The sequence below is a fragment of the Protomyctophum bolini genome (genome assembly GCF_963924005.1).
Source record: "Protomyctophum bolini genome assembly, chromosome: 11".
In the NCBI taxonomy this organism is placed as follows: domain Eukaryota; kingdom Metazoa; phylum Chordata; class Actinopteri; order Myctophiformes; family Myctophidae; genus Protomyctophum; species Protomyctophum bolini.
Window position 1 is genome coordinate 14,085,956 of NC_137872.1, and position 12,747 is coordinate 14,098,702.

The following is a 12,747-nucleotide window of genomic DNA, read 5'->3' on the forward strand; positions in this document are numbered from 1 at the left end:
TTTCCAAAATTTAAAAAAACATGGGCTATAACCCATCGTTTTTGTCGTTTCGTCATTTTTTTCAAATCTTCAAAAATGATGAAAAACGGCCCGCTATAGTATGCCGTACGATATGGGCTATAGCCCACGGTCCAAAATGATGAGAAACGAGGCTAACTTTTTTTTTCAAAATTTCAAAAAACATGGGCTATAACCCATCGTTTTTGTCATTTCATCATTTTTTTCAAATCCTCAAAAATGATGAAAAACTGCGCGCTATAGTATGCCGTACGATATGGGCTATAGCCCACGGTCCAAAATGATGAGAAACGAGACTAACTTTTTTTTTCAAAATTTCCAAAAACATGGGATATAACCCATCGTTTTTGTCATTTCGTCATTTTTTTCAAATCTTCAAAAATGATGAAAAACGGCGCGCTATAGTATGCCGTACGATATGGGCTATAGCCCACGGTCCAAAATGATGAGAAACGAGGCTAACTTTTTTTTTCAAAATTTCAAAAAACATGGGCTATAACCCATCGTTTTTGTCATTTCGTCATTTTTTTCAAATCCTCAAAAATGATGAAAAACGGCGCGCTATACTATGCCGTACGATATGGGCTATAGCCCACGGTCCAAAATGATGAGAAACGAGGCTAACTTTTTTTTTCAAAATTTCAAAAAACATGGGCTATAACCCATCGTTTTTGTCATTTCGTCATTTTTTTCAAATATTCAAAAATGATGAAAAACTGCGCGCTATAGTATGCCGTACGATATGGGCTATAGCCCACGGTCCAAAATGATGAGAAACGAGACTAACTTTTTTTTTCAAAATTTCCAAAAACATGGGATATAACCCATCGTTTTTGTCATTTCGTCATTTTTTTCAAATCTTCAAAAATGATGAAAAACGGCGCGCTATAGTATGCCGTACGATATGGGCTATAGCCCACGGTCCAAAATGATGAGAAACGAGGCTAACTTTTTTTTTCAAAATTTCAAAAAACATGGGCTATAACCCATCGTTTTTGTCATTTCGTCATTTTTTTCAAATCCTCAAAAATGATGAAAAACGGCGCGCTATACTATGCCGTACGATATGGGCTATAGCCCACGGTCCAAAATGATGAGAAACGAGGCTAACTTTTTTTTTCAAAATTTCAAAAAACATGGGCTATAACCCATCGTTTTTGTCATTTCGTCATTTTTTTCAAATATTCAAAAATGATGAAAAACGGCGCGCTATACTATGCCGTACGATATGGGCTATAGCCCACGGTCCAAAATGATGAGAAACGAGGCTAACTTTTTTTTTCAAAATTTCAAAAAACATGGGCTATAACCCATCGTTTTTGTCATTTCGTCATTTTTTTCAAATCCTCAAAAATGATGAAAAACTGCGCGCTATAGTATGCCGTACGATATGGGCTATAGCCCACGGTCCAAAATGATGAGAAACGAGGCTAACTTTTTTTTTCAAAATTTCAAAAAACATGGGCTATAACCCATCGTTTTTGTCATTTCGTCATTTTTTTCAAATCCTCAAAAATGATGAAAAACGGCGCGCTATAGTATGCCGTACGATATGGGCTATAGCCCACGGTCCAAAATGATGAGAAACGAGGCTAACTTTTTTTTTCAAAATTTCAAAAAACATGGGCTATAACCCATCGTTTTTGTCATTTCGTCATTTTTTTAAAATCCTCAAAAATGATGAAAAACTGCGCGCTATAGTATGCCGTACGATATGGGCTATAGCCCACGGTCCAAAATGATGAGAAACGAGGCAAACTTTTTTTTTTCAAAATTTCAAAAAACATGGGCTATAACCCATCGTTTTTGTCATTTCGTCATTTTTTTTAAATCTTCAAAAATGATGAAAAACGGCCCGCTATAGTATGCCGTACGATATGGGCTATAGCCCACGGTCCAAAATGATGAGAAACGAGGCTAACTTTTTTTTTCAAAATTTCAAAAAACATGGGCTATAACCCATCGTTTTTGTCATTTCGTCATTTTTTTCAAATCTTCAAAAATGATGAAAAACTGCGCGCTATAGTATGCCGTACGATATGGGCTATAGCCCACGGTCCAAAATGATGAGAAACGAGGCTAACTTTTTTTTTCAAAATTTCAAAAAACATGGGCTATAACCCATCGTTTTTGTCATTTCGTCATTTTTTTCAAATCCTCAAAAATGATGAAAAACTGCGCGCTATAGTATGCCGTACGATATGGGCTATAGCCCACGGTCCAAAATGATGAGAAACGAGGCTAACTTTTTTTTTTCAAAATTTCAAAAAACATGGGCTATAACCCATCGTTTTTGTCATTTCGTCATTTTTTTCAAATCTTCAAAAATGATGAAAAACGGCGCGCTATACTATGCCGTACGATATGGGCTATAGCCCACGGTCCAAAATGATGAGAAACGAGGCTAACTTTTTTTTTCAAAATTTCAAAAAACATGGGCTATAACCCATCATTTTTGTCATTTCGTCATTTTTTTCAAATCCTCAAAAATGATGAAAAACGGCGCGCTATAGTATGCCGTACGATATGGGCTATAGCCCACGGTCCAAAATGATGAGAAACGAGGCTAACTTTTTTTTTCAAAATTTCAAAAAACATGGGCTATAACCCATCGTTTTTGTCATTTCGTCTTTTTTTTCAAATCCTCAAAAATGATGAAAAACGGCGCGCTATAGTATGCCGTACGATATGGGCTATAGCCCACGGTCCAAAATGATGAAAAACGAGGCTAACTTTTTTTTTCAAAATTTCAAAAAACATGGGCTATAACCCATCGTTTTTGTCATTTCGTCATTTTTTTCAAATCCTCAAAAATGATGAAAAACTGCGCGCTATAGTATGCCGTGCGATATGGGCTATAGCCCACGGTCCAAAATGATGAGAAACGAGGCTAACTTTTTTTTTTCAAAATTTCAAAAAACATGGGCTATAACCCATCGTTTTTGTCATTTCGTCATTTTTTTCAAATCCTCAAAAATGATGAAAAACTGCGCGCTATAGTATGCCGTACGATATGGGCTATAGCCCACGGTCCAAAATGATGAGAAACGAGGCTAACTTTTTTTTTTCAAAATTTCAAAAAACATGGGCTATAACCCATCGTTTTTGTCATTTCGTCATTTTTTTCAAATCTTCAAAAATGATGAAAAACGGCGCGCTATACTATGCCGTACGATATGGGCTATAGCCCACGGTCCAAAATGATGAGAAACGAGGCTAACTTTTTTTTTCAAAATTTCAAAAAACATGGGCTATAACCCATCGTTTTTGTCATTTCGTCATTTTTTTCAAATCCTCAAAAATGATGAAAAACTGCGCGCTATAGTATGCCGTACGATATGGGCTATAGCCCACGGTCCAAAATGATGAGAAACGAGGCTAACTTTTTTTTTTCAAAATTTCAAAAAACATGGGCTATAACCCATCGTTTTTGTCATTTCGTCATTTTTTTCAAATCTTCAAAAATGATGAAAAACGGCGCGCTATAGTATGCCGTACGATATGGGCTATAGCCCACGGTCCAAAATGATGAGAAACGAGGCTAACTTTTTTTTTCAAAATTTAAAAAAACATGGGCTATAACCCATCGTTTTTGTCATTTCGTCATTTTTTTCAAATCCTCAAAAATGATGAAAAACTGCGCGCTATAGTATGCCGTACGATATGGGCTATAGCCCACGGTCCAAAATGATGAGAAACGAGGCTAACTTTTTTTTCAAAATTTAAAAAAACATGGGCTATAACCCATCGTTTTTGTCATTTTGTCATTTTTTTCAAATCTTCAAAAATGATGAAAAACTGCGCGCTATAGTATGCCGTACGATATGGGCTATAGCCCACGGTCCAAAATGATGAGAAACGAGGCTAACTTTTTTTTTCAAAATTTCAAAAAACATGGGCTATAACCCATCGTTTTTGTCATTTCGTCATTTTTTTCAAATCCTCAAAAATGATGAAAAACTGCGCGCTATAGTATGCCGTACGATATGGGCTATAGCCCACGGTCCAAAATGATGAGAAACGAGGCTAACTTTTTTTTTTCAAAATTTCAAAAAACATGGGCTATAACCCATCGTTTTTGTCATTTCGTCATTTTTTTCAAATCTTCAAAAATGATGAAAAACGGCGCGCTATACTATGCCGTACGATATGGGCTATAGCCCACGGTCCAAAATGATGAGAAACGAGGCTAACTTTTTTTTTCAAAATTTCAAAAAACATGGGCTATAACCCATCATTTTTGTCATTTCGTCATTTTTTTCAAATCCTCAAAAATGATGAAAAACGGCGCGCTATAGTATGCCGTACGATATGGGCTATAGCCCACGGTCCAAAATGATGAGAAACGAGGCTAACTTTTTTTTTCAAAATTTCAAAAAACATGGGCTATAACCCATCGTTTTTGTCATTTCGTCTTTTTTTTCAAATCCTCAAAAATGATGAAAAACGGCGCGCTATAGTATGCCGTACGATATGGGCTATAGCCCACGGTCCAAAATGATGAAAAACGAGGCTAACTTTTTTTTTCAAAATTTCAAAAAACATGGGCTATAACCCATCGTTTTTGTCATTTCGTCATTTTTTTCAAATCCTCAAAAATGATGAAAAACTGCGCGCTATAGTATGCCGTGCGATATGGGCTATAGCCCACGGTCCAAAATGATGAGAAACGAGGCTAACTTTTTTTTTTCAAAATTTCAAAAAACATGGGCTATAACCCATCGTTTTTGTCATTTCGTCATTTTTTTCAAATCCTCAAAAATGATGAAAAACTGCGCGCTATAGTATGCCGTACGATATGGGCTATAGCCCACGGTCCAAAATGATGAGAAACGAGGCTAACTTTTTTTTTTCAAAATTTCAAAAAACATGGGCTATAACCCATCGTTTTTGTCATTTCGTCATTTTTTTCAAATCTTCAAAAATGATGAAAAACGGCGCGCTATACTATGCCGTACGATATGGGCTATAGCCCACGGTCCAAAATGATGAGAAACGAGGCTAACTTTTTTTTTCAAAATTTCAAAAAACATGGGCTATAACCCATCGTTTTTGTCATTTCGTCTTTTTTTTCAAATCCTCAAAAATGATGAAAAACGGCGCGCTATAGTATGCCGTACGATATGGGCTATAGCCCACGGTCCAAAATGATGAAAAACGAGGCTAACTTTTTTTTTCAAAATTTCAAAAAACATGGGCTATAACCCATCGTTTTTGTCATTTCGTCATTTTTTTCAAATCCTCAAAAATGATGAAAAACTGCGCGCTATAGTATGCCGTGCGATATGGGCTATAGCCCACGGTCCAAAATGATGAGAAACGAGGCTAACTTTTTTTTTTCAAAATTTCAAAAAACATGGGCTATAACCCATCGTTTTTGTCATTTCGTCATTTTTTTCAAATCCTCAAAAATGATGAAAAACTGCGCGCTATAGTATGCCGTACGATATGGGCTATAGCCCACGGTCCAAAATGATGAGAAACGAGGCTAACTTTTTTTTTTCAAAATTTCAAAAAACATGGGCTATAACCCATCGTTTTTGTCATTTCGTCATTTTTTTCAAATCTTCAAAAATGATGAAAAACGGCGCGCTATACTATGCCGTACGATATGGGCTATAGCCCACGGTCCAAAATGATGAGAAACGAGGCTAACTTTTTTTTTCAAAATTTCAAAAAACATGGGCTATAACCCATCGTTTTTGTCATTTCGTCATTTTTTTCAAATCCTCAAAAATGATGAAAAACTGCGCGCTATAGTATGCCGTACGATATGGGCTATAGCCCACGGTCCAAAATGATGAGAAACGAGGCTAACTTTTTTTTTTCAAAATTTCAAAAAACATGGGCTATAACCCATCGTTTTTGTCATTTCGTCATTTTTTTCAAATCTTCAAAAATGATGAAAAACGGCGCGCTATAGTATGCCGTACGATATGGGCTATAGCCCACGGTCCAAAATGATGAGAAACGAGGCTAACTTTTTTTTTCAAAATTTAAAAAAACATGGGCTATAACCCATCGTTTTTGTCATTTCGTCATTTTTTTCAAATCCTCAAAAATGATGAAAAACTGCGCGCTATAGTATGCCGTACGATATGGGCTATAGCCCACGGTCCAAAATGATGAGAAACGAGGCTAACTTTTTTTTCAAAATTTAAAAAAACATGGGCTATAACCCATCGTTTTTGTCATTTTGTCATTTTTTTCAAATCCTCAAAAATGATGAAAAACTGCGTGCTATAGTATGCCGTACGATATGGGCTATAGCCCACGGTCCAAAATGATGAGAAACGAGGCTAACTTTTTTTTTTTTAATTTCAAAAAACATGGGCTATAACCCATCGTTTTTGTCATTTCGTCATTTTTTTCAAATCCTCAAAAATGATGAAAAACTGCGCGCTATAGTATGCCGTACGATATGGGCTATAGCCCACGGTCCAAAATGATGAGAAACGAGGCTAACTTTTTTTTCAAAATTTCAAAAAACATGGGCTATAACCCATCGTTTTTGTCATTTTGTCATTTTTTTCAAATCTTCAAAAATGATGAAAAACGGCGCGCTATAGTATGCCGTACGATATGGGCTATAGCCCACGGTCCAAAATGATGAGAAACGAGGCTAACTTTTTTTTTCAAAATTTCAAAAAACATGGGCTATAACCCATCGTTTTTGTCATTTCGTCATTTTTTTCAAATCCTCAAAAATGATGAAAAACTGCGCACTATAGTATGCCGTACGATATGGGCTATAGCCCACGGTCCAAAATAATGAGAAACGAGGCTAACTTTTTTTTTTCAAAATTTCAAAAAACATGGGCTATAACCCATCGTTTTTGTCATTTCGTCATTTTTTCAAATATTCAAAAATGATGAAAAACGGCGCGCTATACTATGCCGTACGATATGGGCTATAGCCCACGGTCCAAAATGATGAGAAACGAGGCTAACTTTTTTTTTCAAAATTTCAAAAAACATGGGCTATAACCCATCGTTTTTGTCATTTCGTCATTTTTTTCAAATCCTCAAAAATGATGAAAAACTGCGCGCTATAGTATGCCGTACGATATGGGCTATAGCCCACGGTCCAAAATGATGAGAAACGAGGCTAACTTTTTTTTTCAAAATTTCAAAAAACATGGGCTATAACCCATCGTTTTTGTCATTTCGTCATTTTTTTCAAATCCTCAAAAATGATGAAAAACGGCGCGCTATAGTATGCCGTACGATATGGGCTATAGCCCACGGTCCAAAAGGATGAGAAACGAGGCTAACTTTTTTTTCCAAAATTTCAAAAAACATGGGCTATAACCCATCGTTTTTGTCATTTTGTCATTTTTTCCAAATCCTCAAAAATGATGAAAAACTGCGCGCTATAGTATGCTGTACGATATGGGCTATAGCCCACGGTCCAAAATGATGAGAAACGAGGCTAACTTTTCTTTTCAAAATTTAAAAAAACATGGGCTATAACCCATCGTTTTTGTCATTTCGTCATTTTTTTTTAATCCTCAAAAATGATGAAAAACTGCGCGCTATAGTATGCCGTACAATGTGGGCTATAGCCCACGGTCCAAAATGATGAGAAACGAGGCAAACTTTTTTTTTCCAAAATTTCAAAAAACATGGGCTATAACCCATCGTTTTTGTCGTTTCGTCATTTTTTTCAAATCTTCAAAAATGATGAAAAACGGCCCGCTATAGTATGCCGTACGATATGGGCTATAGCCCACGGTCCAAAATGATGAGAAACGAGGCTAACTTTTTTTTTCAAAATTTCAAAAAACATGGGCTATAACCCATCGTTTTTGTCATTTCATCATTTTTTTCAAATCCTCAAAAATGATGAAAAACTGCGCGCTATAGTATGCCGTACGATATGGGCTATAGCCCACGGTCCAAAATGATGAGAAACGAGACTAACTTTTTTTTTCAAAATTTCCAAAAACATGGGATATAACCCATCGTTTTTGTCATTTCGTCATTTTTTTCAAATCTTCAAAAATGATGAAAAACGGCGCGCTATAGTATGCCGTACGATATGGGCTATAGCCCACGGTCCAAAATGATGAGAAACGAGGCTAACTTTTTTTTTCAAAATTTCAAAAAACATGGGCTATAACCCATCGTTTTTGTCATTTCGTCATTTTTTTCAAATCCTCAAAAATGATGAAAAACGGCGCGCTATACTATGCCGTACGATATGGGCTATAGCCCACGGTCCAAAATGATGAGAAACGAGGCTAACTTTTTTTTTCAAAATTTCAAAAAACATGGGCTATAACCCATCGTTTTTGTCATTTCGTCATTTTTTTCAAATATTCAAAAATGATGAAAAACGGCGCGCTATACTATGCCGTACGATATGGGCTATAGCCCACGGTCCAAAATGATGAGAAACGAGGCTAACTTTTTTTTTCAAAATTTCAAAAAACATGGGCTATAACCCATCGTTTTTGTCATTTCGTAATTTTTTTCAAATCCTCAAAAATGATGAAAAACTGCGCGCTATAGTATGCCGTACGATATGGGCTATAGCCCACGGTCCAAAATGATGAGAAACGAGGCTAACTTTTTTTTTCAAAATTTCAAAAAACATGGGCTATAACCCATCGTTTTTGTCATTTCGTCATTTTTTTCAAATCCTCAAAAATGATGAAAAACGGCGCGCTATAGTATGCCGTACGATATGGGCTATAGCCCACGGTCCAAAATGATGAGAAACGAGGCTAACTTTTTTTTTCAAAATTTCAAAAAACATGGGCTATAACCCATCGTTTTTGTCATTTCGTCATTTTTTTAAAATCCTCAAAAATGATGAAAAACTGCGCGCTATAGTATGCCGTACGATATGGGCTATAGCCCACGGTCCAAAATGATGAGAAACGAGGCAAACTTTTTTTTTTCAAAATTTCAAAAAACATGGGCTATAACCCATCGTTTTTGTCATTTCGTCATTTTTTTTAAATCTTCAAAAATGATGAAAAACGGCCCGCTATAGTATGCCGTACGATATGGGCTATAGCCCACGGTCCAAAATGATGAGAAACGAGGCTAACTTTTTTTTTCAAAATTTCAAAAAACATGGGCTATAACCCATCGTTTTTGTCATTTCGTCATTTTTTTCAAATCTTCAAAAATGATGAAAAACTGCGCGCTATAGTATGCCGTACGATATGGGCTATAGCCCACGGTCCAAAATGATGAGAAACGAGGCTAACTTTTTTTTTCAAAATTTCAAAAAACATGGGCTATAACCCATCGTTTTTGTCATTTCGTCATTTTTTTCAAATCCTCAAAAATGATGAAAAACTGCGCGCTATAGTATGCCGTACGATATGGGCTATAGCCCACGGTCCAAAATGATGAGAAACGAGGCTAACTTTTTTTTTTCAAAATTTCAAAAAACATGGGCTATAACCCATCGTTTTTGTCATTTCGTCATTTTTTTCAAATCTTCAAAAATGATGAAAAACGGCGCGCTATACTATGCCGTACGATATGGGCTATAGCCCACGGTCCAAAATGATGAGAAACGAGGCTAACTTTTTTTTTCAAAATTTCAAAAAACATGGGCTATAACCCATCGTTTTTGTCATTTCGTCATTTTTTTCAAATCCTCAAAAATGATGAAAAACTGCGCGCTATAGTATGCCGTACGATATGGGCTATAGCCCACGGTCCAAAATGATGAGAAACGAGGCTAACTTTTTTTTTCAAAATTTCAAAAAACATGGGCTATAACCCATCGTTTTTGTCATTTCGTCTTTTTTTTCAAATCCTCAAAAATGATGAAAAACGGCGCGCTATAGTATGCCGTACGATATGGGCTATAGCCCACGGTCCAAAATGATGAAAAACGAGGCTAACTTTTTTTTTCAAATTTTCAAAAAACATGGGCTATAACCCATCGTTTTTGTCATTTCGTCATTTTTTTCAAATCCTCAAAAATTATGAAAAACTGCGCGCTATAGTATGCTGTACGATATGGGCTATAGCCCACGGTCCAAAATGATGAGAAACGAGGCTAACTTTTTTTTTCAAAATTTCAAAAAACATGGGCTATAACCCATCGTTTTTGTCATTTCGTCATTTTTTTCAAATCCTCAAAAATGATGAAAAACGGCGCGCTATAGTATGCCGTACGATATGGGCTATAGCCCACGGTCCAAAATGATGAGAAACGAGGCTAACTTTTTTTTTCAAAATTTCAAAAAACATGGGCTATAACCCATCGTTTTTGTCATTTCGTCATTTTTTTAAAATCCTCAAAAATGATGAAAAACTGCGCGCTATAGTATGCCGTACGATATGGGCTATAGCCCACGGTCCAAAATGATGAGAAACGAGGCAAACTTTTTTTTTTCAAAATTTCAAAAAACATGGGCTATAACCCATCGTTTTTGTCATTTCGTCATTTTTTTTAAATCTTCAAAAATGATGAAAAACGGCCCGCTATAGTATGCCGTACGATATGGGCTATAGCCCACGGTCCAAAATGATGAGAAACGAGGCTAACTTTTTTTTTCAAAATTTCAAAAAACATGGGCTATAACCCATCGTTTTTGTCATTTCGTCATTTTTTTCAAATCTTCAAAAATGATGAAAAACTGCGCGCTATAGTATGCCGTACGATATGGGCTATAGCCCACGGTCCAAAATGATGAGAAACGAGGCTAACTTTTTTTTTCAAAATTTCAAAAAACATGGGCTATAACCCATCGTTTTTGTCATTTCGTCATTTTTTTCAAATCCTCAAAAATGATGAAAAACTGCGCGCTATAGTATGCCGTACGATATGGGCTATAGCCCACGGTCCAAAATGATGAGAAACGAGGCTAACTTTTTTTTTTCAAAATTTCAAAAAACATGGGCTATAACCCATCGTTTTTGTCATTTCGTCATTTTTTTCAAATCTTCAAAAATGATGAAAAACGGCGCGCTATACTATGCCGTACGATATGGGCTATAGCCCACGGTCCAAAATGATGAGAAACGAGGCTAACTTTTTTTTTCAAAATTTCAAAAAACATGGGCTATAACCCATCGTTTTTGTCATTTCGTCATTTTTTTCAAATCCTCAAAAATGATGAAAAACTGCGCGCTATAGTATGCCGTACGATATGGGCTATAGCCCACGGTCCAAAATGATGAGAAACGAGGCTAACTTTTTTTTTCAAAATTTCAAAAAACATGGGCTATAACCCATCGTTTTTGTCATTTCGTCTTTTTTTTCAAATCCTCAAAAATGATGAAAAACGGCGCGCTATAGTATGCCGTACGATATGGGCTATAGCCCACGGTCCAAAATGATGAAAAACGAGGCTAACTTTTTTTTTCAAATTTTCAAAAAACATGGGCTATAACCCATCGTTTTTGTCATTTCGTCATTTTTTTCAAATCCTCAAAAATTATGAAAAACTGCGCGCTATAGTATGCTGTACGATATGGGCTATAGCCCACGGTCCAAAATGATGAGAAACGAGGCTAACTTTTTTTTTCAAAATTTCAAAAAACATGGGCTATAACCCATCGTTTTTGTCATTTCGTCATTTTTTTTTAAATCCTCAAAAATGATGAAAAACTGCGCGCTATAGTATGCCGTACCATATGGGCTATAGCCCACGGTCCAAAATGATGAGAAACGAGGCAAACCTTTTTTTTTCAAAATTTCAAAAAACATGGGCTATAACCCATCGTTTTTGTCATTTCGTCATTTTTTTCAAATCTTCAAAAATGATGAAAAACGGCGCGCTATAGTATGCCGTACGATATGGGCTATAGCCCACGGTCCAAAATGATGAGAAACGAGGCTAACTTTTTTTTTCAAAATTTCAAAAAACATGGGCTATAACCCATCGTTTTTGTCATTTCGTCATTTTTTTCAAATCCTCAAAAATGATGAAAAACTGCGCGCTATAGTATGCCGTGCGATATGGGCTATAGCCCACGGTCCAAAATGATGAGAAACGAGGCTAACTTTTTTTTTTCAAAATTTCAAAAAACATGGGCTATAACCCATCGTTTTTGTCATTTCGTCATTTTTTTCAAATCTTCAAAAATGATGAAAAACGGCGCGCTATAGTATGCCGTACGATATGGGCTATAGCCCACGGTCCAAAATGATGAGAAACGAGGCTAACTTTTTTTTTCAAAATTTCAAAAAACATGGGCTATAACCCATCATTTTTGTCATTTCGTCATTTTTTTTAAATCTTCAAAAATGATGAAAAACGGCGCGCTATAGTATGCCGTACGATATGGGCTATAGCCCACGGTCCAAAATGATGAGAAACGAGGCTAACTTTTTTTTTCAAAATTTCAAAAAACATGGGCTATAACCCATCGTTTTTTTCATTTTTTCATTTTTGTCAAATCATAAAAAATGATGAAAAACTGCGCGCTATAGTATGCCGTACGATATGGGCTATAGCCCACGGTCCAAAATGATGAGAAACGAGGCTAACTTTTTTTTTTCAAAATTTCAAAAAACATGGGCTATAACCCATCGTTTTTGTCATTTCGTCATTTTTTTCAAATCTTCAAAAATGATGAAAAACGGCGCGCTATACTATGCCGTACGATATGGGCTATAGCCCACGGTCCAAAATGATGAGAAACGAGGCTAACTTTTTTTTTCAACATTTCAAAAAACATGGGCTATAACCCATCGTTTTTGTCATTTCGTCATTTTTTTTTAAATCCTCAAAAATGATGAAAAACTGCGCG